Below are 8,064 nucleotides of genomic sequence, written 5' to 3' on the forward strand. Positions count from 1 at the left end.
TTTGTCTCCAAGTATTTTCTTAGTTCTCCTTTGATTTCTTTGTTGACCAAAGAGTTGTCTAGTACCATTTTGTTTATCTTGACGTATCTGTAATTTTTTTAGCTTTCCTTTTATGGCTGATTTCTAACTCTATGCCATTGTAGTCAGAAAAGATGCTTGATAAATAATTTTAATCTTCTCAAATTTATTGAGATATTGTGTGTGTGTGTGTCCCAACATATGATTTATCTTTGATAATGTTCCAGGTGCACTTGAGAAGAATGTATATTCTACTGCTTTTGGATGGAATGTTTTGTTAATACGTGTTAAGTTTGTCTGGTCTAATGTGTCATTAAGGCTGATGTTTGCTTGTTGAGTTTCTGCTGGAAAGATCTGTTGAGGTAAGTTGAGTGCCCACATTTCCTACTATTATTGTTATTGTCTTCTTTTTTCTTTAGATCTCTTAATATTTGCTTTATGTATTTTGGTGCTCCCATGTTGGATGCATATATAGTAATGATTGTTTATTTTCTTGATGTATTGACCCCTCTGCCATTATATAAAATCCATCTTTGTCTTTTATTACAGTCATTACAGTCTTTGTTTTAGTCTTATGTGTAATATGAGTTTAGCTATACCTGCTTTATTTTTATGGAAAATATTTTTCTTACTTTCAGTCTCTGTGTGTCCTTATCTGTGAAGTAAGTCTCTTATGAGAAACTTGTAGTTGGTTCTTGTTTTTTTAAATCCGTTCACTCAGTCTAGTCTTTTGATTGGAGAATTAAGGTGATTATTGATATGAAGTTATTGCCATTTTATTTTATTCTCTGGCTGTTTTCATTTTTCACCTCTGTTCCTTTTTTCCTTTTATCCTTTTTTTTGAAGTTTGAAGCCTTTCTGTAGTGGTATGTTTAGCCTCCTTTTTCTTTTCTTTTTTAAATTTTTTTTTATTTTTAAAGATTTATTTTTATTTACTTATTTATTTATACTAGCACTGGGTACAGGCAGAAGCGTGGGAGGGTGAGAGAATTCACCAGAGCCAGAGCAGGGAGCAGAGCAGGCAGAAGACCAAAGCACACTGCTGAGGGGAGCAGCGGGCGGCAGGAGAGGTCTGCGCGCCATGTGGGACCCTCCTCTGGTGGCCTGGGAGCAGCCAGGGATCTAACTGGTGCTGCAGAGACTGCGGGCAGCTTCGCAACCCAGCGCTCAACCGCTGCGCCACCGGGGAGGCCCAACCTCCTTTTTCATTTTCCTTTATGTAGTTATAACTTACTTTGTAGTAACCATATGAGGTTCAGATATAACTTTATATGTGTATCTGTTTTGGGTTCCTGGTTACTTAAATTTGTACACATTCCAAAATTTCACATTTTTGTCACCTCTCCCCACTACATATATTGATCTCATTTTACATGTCTTTTACTCTTTGTGCTTCCTTTATAAGCGATTGATCCATTACTTTACTATATATTTACCTTTTCCAGTGAGGATTTTTTTCTTGCATGTTTTCTTTAAAAAAAAAAAAAAGATTTCTTTATTTATGCATACAAGAACTGGGGTACAGAGCAGAGGTGTGGGGGGTGAGAAGATTCACCAGAGACAGAGTAGGGAACAGAACAGAACAGGCAGATCGACTGAAATACACTGTTGAGGGGAGCAGCAGGTGAGTCAGGAGAGGTCTGCTGCACCATGTGGGTAGCTCCCTGGCCAGGGATCAAACTGGTGCTGCAGTGGCTGCGGAGAGTTTCATAGGTTGCGTCTTAACCCCATGCGCCGCCAGGGAAACCCATTGCATGTTTTTGCAAGACCAATTTAGTGATGATAAATTCCTCTAGCTTTTGCTTACTTTGATCTGTCTTTTAATTATGAATATTCACTAGCCATAGAGTTATTGGTTGACAGTATTTTCCTTTCATCACTTTGAGTATGTCTTGTCACTCTATTCTAGCTTCTAAAGTTTCTGTTGAAAGTCTGCCAGTAGCCTTATGGATTTACCCTTGTATATAATAAGACCCTTTTCAGACCTTCTCTAACTTTTGGCATTCAAGTTGTAATGTGTTTTGGTATAGACCTGTTTGGGCTTCTCTTATTTGAAACTCTCTGGGCTTCCTATACCTCGCTCTCTGTTTTCTTATCCAGATTGGGGAAGGTGTTGGTCATCATTTCCTCAAATAATTTTGTTTGGGTCCTTTTCTCTCTTTCTCTTGGGACCCATACTGTCAAATATTGTTCCTCTTCATTTGTTCCAAAGGTGTTTAAGGTGTTTTCATTTTTTTCAAATTCTTCTTCTTCTTTTTTTTTTTTTTTTTTTTTGTTAAGCTGCATTGTCCGTGTGAATTCCACTGCTCTGCCTTTCAGCTTACTTATCCACTCCTCTGCTTCATTCAGCCTGTTTTAGACCCCGCTATCCTATGTTTGAGTCCTGTTGTTTTGTATCTTTCATCTCTGTAAGTTCTGTTTGGTCTTTTTCTCATTTTCTGGTTTTTTTTTTCCCATTATTCTCCCAAATTTAGTGAACATCTTTATAACCATTACTTTGAACTCTCCATCAGTGAGTTTGCATATCTCTATTTCTTTAAGGTCTTTTTCTGGAGTTTTGTCTTGCTTCTTTTTTTTTTTTAAAGATTTATTTATTTATGCATATGGGAACTGAGGTACAGGCCAGAGGTGAGGGCATAAGAGGCTTCACCAGAGACAGAGTGGGGAACAGTACAGGAAGATTGATCGAAATACACTGCTGAGGGGAGAAGTGGGCAGACAGGAGAGGTTTGCTGCACCATGTGGGTAGCTCCTTGGCGGGGCATCGAACTCATGCAGCAGTGGCTGCAGACAGTTTCATAGGTTGCATCTTAACCCCTTGTGCCACCAGAGAGGCCCCGTCTTGCTTCTTTTATTTGGGATATGTTCCTCTACCTCTCCATTCTGTCTGATTCTCTGTGTTTGCCTTTATGTGTCTTGAAGACTTGGTCTTGTGCAGGCAATGGTCATAAGTGAAGTCCTTTCTGGATGCTTATGCTAGGCACTTAAAATGCGTTCCCTGTGTGACTATACCCACTGCCTGCTATGTCAAGGTGGCACCATGTGTGTTGTTGACCTAGCTCTGCTGTTTCATGGTGGTTGAACTCAGTCAAGGTGTGCTAAGTAGACAGTGCTATGGGCTGCTGCTATTTGGTAGGTGAAGGGAGCCACTGGATTGACTTGGCCATTTGCAGCTTGTGGTACAATGTTTGGCAACTAGTGACCTGGCATGGAGTTGTGTGCACTTCTTATTTGTGATGTACCTGTAAGGCATTGTACCCCGTAGCATGGTACACATTGCTATGTTGCAAGGGTGCAGGGCTTGCCCACAGTTCCTGTAGGCTGGGGGAAGGTGCCAACATGACAAATACCTGTGCTGGTATTAGTAAGTTCCAAGAGGTAGTATAAATGGTGCCCACTGGTATTTCCAACCTGGGGAATATTTCCAAAACTTCCTGCCTGGCAACCATATGTCATAAGAGTGATAAATGAGTTTCATTTAACCTGTGATTTCTGGATTGGCATATGTGCTGAGTTCTGGGGTAAGTGAATCTATGTGCCAGTTCTTTAAGGGTGGGTTCTCCATTTCTTGTATTTTGATTCTCCGGGCCACTTTTCCATTCAGTTCTTAATTCTGGGACTTCAGGGACTTGTCTCCATTGAGCCAAATCAAGAGGTTAGGGTGCCTGATACATAACACAATATTCTCCCTCCTCACTATGGGAAAATTCCACACTTTGGGACCCCTCCCTACCGTGAATCTTCATATCCAATGTAGAATTTCTTCTTGGTGAGAGTATATCTCTGCCTCTCCTTTCCATCTTAGTTCTACTCTTTGTTGCTGAAGCTCTATTTATCCACCTTTCAGGTTTTCATCTGTGTAAATTTTTTCATATATAGTTGTAGATTTGTGTCCATGGGATGAAATTAGTTCAATTTCTTTGTTGGCTGCCATCTTGAACCAGAACTTCAATTAAATGATTCATTTATTTCACATGACATAACCTTGGGCCACCCAGTGGTGTTCTGCTGGTAACTGGTCCAGTCTGCTTCCTTGGTGAGATTGACTAGAAGTCTGGGCTCAGTGGGATCCCTCTCCCTGCACATGATCTTTCTAACAGAATAATTAGTCTCACATCATTGTTTAGGGTTCCGAGAGCAAGTAGTTCAAGAGATAGGAAGTGGAGGTTGCAATTCTTTTAAGATCTGGGTTCCTAAGCCTTCACTCTTTTTTAAGATTCTATTGGTCAAAGCAGTCACAGAGTCTGCTCAGATTTAAGGGATGAGAACATAGACTCCAATTTCAGTGGAGTCATAGACCTCTTGGGAAGAGTGTCCAACATTTGCATGTAGTAAAGTTTCTAATGATTATTTTGGTCAAGCTTCCATAGCATTTAGATCCTTAAGTCAGAGTCACATGATTTTCTTCATTATTTTATGAAGTCCATAGTCACAGTTTATGTGATTGTATGGGGAAGTTTGAATTTTAAAAACCTGACCTTAAAAATGAGTGGTTATCAGACAGTGATTGCCCATTAGTTTGACAATTTGACTTGTGATTTTCAAAATGTCCTCATCAAGTGGAGTTCAGTTGACTGGAGCACTGCGCCTATGACTCCAAGGCCAGGGGTATGCCATTAATGTGAAGTAGGAAGACTCTTGCAGTTATGACCCCACATTAACCCATCTGTCATTGTATTCTGGGTACTAACTGGCAACGTGGACAGATGACCATTTGGGAAAAAAATAAGGTCTCTGATTTTATTTTTGAACATCAGTAGTCATCAGATACACAATACTCACTTTGTACATTTGAATATGCAGTTTTAAAAACTTACCATTATTTTTGTGCAAGTAACTTTGTGTGTTCTTAGGTAAATGGAAATGGGGAAATATTTTTTTATATTCATACACCCAAAGGTGATGTAATATTTCTTACATTTCAAAATCTTTGTATTATACCAGATCTTTCATTTTAGGTTGATAACAACATTCTCTGCTTTTTTCTTGAACACTGACTTGAAAAGTGTGTATTTTCAGTACAGAATAGGGTTCTAAGAGATAGATTTTAAATTGTGCCTTTAACCTGAGAAAATTAAAATGCTCTGTTCAGTGACTCAAAAGTTTTTTCCACAGTGCTACCTTTCTTATTATCAATATGACAAAGTTTAATGCACTTCTGTATTAGCCTCTGAAGCTATTCATCTTATTTATCTTAGGCTTTCCATCCCCCATATGGCCTTGATACATGAAATCCTTTGTGTCACAGATGGAAGGAGTGATTTGTCTCTGCTAAAAATTGGGAATCATTTTTTTTCTGTGTCCCCCCTGTCTAGCCTGCTCTGGCTTATAGTAAGTACTCAATGAATATTTAGTGAGTGAATGGGCAATGATTTCAATGTACTGGCCTCCTATTTCCATCTTTTTGTTTGCCCTATTGATCCCTGTTGTCTCAGAACATACTGTGATAATGGACTACTCTCAGTTTCTGAGAAAACATGAATGGTCTATTCTAGCAATATCACAAAGGGACATTGTAATTGCTGTAGGCAGTGCCCTTTTGAGGCCTTTCTGGCATGCAGAAACCTGAAAGCAAAAATCAAAGAAATCATTGCCTCCTGTAATTATTGTTGTACGCATGTTGCTGAGTGTGAGACACATGTGACTCTTCTCTCTCCCTCTCTCCCCCCTCCCCCTTCCTCCCTCTTCCCCTCCCTGCCTCTCCCCCTCTCTCCCTGCTCCCTTCTCTCCTCTTCCCTCTTTCTCCCCCTTTCTTCCTCCCCCACCCCTCACAGACACACACACACATGCACACATCCATGCACAAAGGCTTGTCCCTGGACCTGGTGGGTATACATTGTATTTTCCATGGATTTGTGTCAATGGCTATGCAAAAACCTCAGCTCCCACACAGTTGACATGTGTAAGGATTATACTGCCTTCTACTTGATTTTAGAGGGGCCTTTAGTTCTTGGAATGTTCTGGGTACATGTGGATCTCTGTGCTTCAAATTTCAAGGGGGCTGGATACAGATACTCATGTTCATTTCATTTCTCACCATCTCTCAAGGATTTACTTCTAGATGTATTAGAAATACCATCTTAATTATGTTTTCAATTAGCAATAATCGCGCCTCGGATAAACCTCATTGGCTACGATACTGCCACTGCGCAAAGCTACCATCTTAATTATGTTTTATGGTTGATGACACCTCTCATATTCCTACAGACCTTTCCTGATTGGACTATCACATTTCCTCCCCTCCCTAGCCTTCACGAAAAGCAATACCAAAATTTAACCAAACCATACCCTGATAAACTGGTTCTTTTAGAAGGGACCACATCATATTAACGACAGAGACTAAGCAGAAAATGAGAATGAGTGTAGGTATAAAGTAAGAACGTGTAGGTATAAAGTAAGATTGTAAGAGGTAAAGGGACCTGAGACCACAGTGGAATGGACATGCCCTCCTAGACGCTTTCAGAATCGTTTATCTTTAAGGCCATGCAGTCCAAACTCCACTCGACAAGAGTCACTCTCTCTGCTATATCTGTATAGCAGTTGATATTCTTAAAAGGAACCTCTTTTCATCTTTGAAATCATGTGCATCACCATATAATTTCCCCCATGTAATCCTGTGTTTAACTTTTGAGGAACCATCAAACTATTTTTTGGCAACAAGCACAGCATTTTATTTTCTCACTGGCAATGTATGAGGGTTCCAATTTCTCCAGATCCATTTTTTTCAAAGATTTATTTTTGCATACAAGAGTTGGGGTGTAGGCCAAAGGTGTGGGTGGTGAGAGGATTCACCAGAGACAGAGTGGGGAACAAAACAGGCAGATTGACTGAAATACACTGCTGAGGGGAGCAGTGGGCGAGGCAGGAGAGGTCTGCTGCATCGTGTGGGTTAGCTCCCTGGCCAGGGATTGAACTTGTGCTGCAATGGCTGCCAATAGCTTCATAGTGCCACCCTGGAGGCCCCTCCATCTTGTACCACCAGGGAGGCACCTCCAGATCTATTTTTAAAGAATTATAGCCATCCTAGTAGGTATATAGTGGTACATTATTGGGCTTTGATTTGCATTTGCCTCTTTTGCTTTGACATGACATTTCAGTAACAGGAATGATTGAATAAAATCCCATAGATACATTGCATTTCGTTTGTAGGATCAATATTAGCAACGAAGTGGTATTTGTCTTTCCCTTCTTTCTACTTTGTCTACTAGTTTTTAGTGACCCAGATCTGTCAGTCCTTGTCCAAAGGAAATTGGAAACAAAACAGGAATAAATAGCTTTTGATCAGGCCTTAAATGGAATTTCACATCTGCCCTTTGGACCTACAACCCACAACCTGCATATATTCTACTGTGTCAAGAAAAAGATCAGACATCGGCTTTCTTCTCCAAAGCATGATGTCTCTTGTTTTAATCATTTTCTTATCTATCTTTGTGAATAGGAGGGTAACGTGTACTTCTCTAAGGACGTACCCCAAACATACTAAGGAAGATTTGTGAGGACTCCTAGAGTCTAAGGAATGAATGAAATGTTACACATTGATTTTCTGATACCCACCCAGACTCGTTTGCTGCTGTTTGAGTCATTGACAAGCTCCATCTAAATATATACCTAAAGCCTTCATATTTTCAAAAGCTCCTCCCTTGATGTAACTTTATGGAAATGAATCACAGTGGACACTCATGCAACATAACTAGTATGCCTTTGCTTAACTTTTTGAAGTCTTCAAGTTTTTGGGAGAGAATTACTGTGTGATTTGGGATACATATGTATGGGGTTGCAAATCAGCTCAGAGTTAGAGCTGGTCTTGAGGCAGCTTATATAGGTTAGGTTTTTTTTGTAGCTCAGCTCTGCCATTCTTTCTGCAGACCTGCCCTGCTTGTGATTTCCCCCTATTCTCCACATGTAGTGTCTCACCAGGGCCCATCTCCTGCAGCCATACTTAATGTACTGTCCTTTCCTGTTTTCTCCTCATCTGTACATGCCTGTGCCCCAACTCTGGCCAACTAATCCTTGATAACAGGAAATGAGAAAATATTGATGAGTTCC

The 8,064-nt window shown here is 40.1% G+C and overlaps 1 pseudogene; it reads right to left on the reverse strand.

Moving 5' to 3' along the window:
- Positions 1–6,046: 6,046 nt before the first annotated feature.
- LOC119256502 (U4 spliceosomal RNA) lies at positions 6,047–6,175 on the reverse strand (annotated as a pseudogene).
- Positions 6,176–8,064: the final 1,889 nt, after the last annotated feature.

Source organism: Talpa occidentalis, unplaced genomic scaffold (genome assembly GCF_014898055.3).
Source record: "Talpa occidentalis isolate TD23 unplaced genomic scaffold, MPIMG_talOcc4v2.1 talOcc4.3, whole genome shotgun sequence".
Lineage (NCBI taxonomy): Eukaryota > Metazoa > Chordata > Mammalia > Eulipotyphla > Talpidae > Talpa > Talpa occidentalis.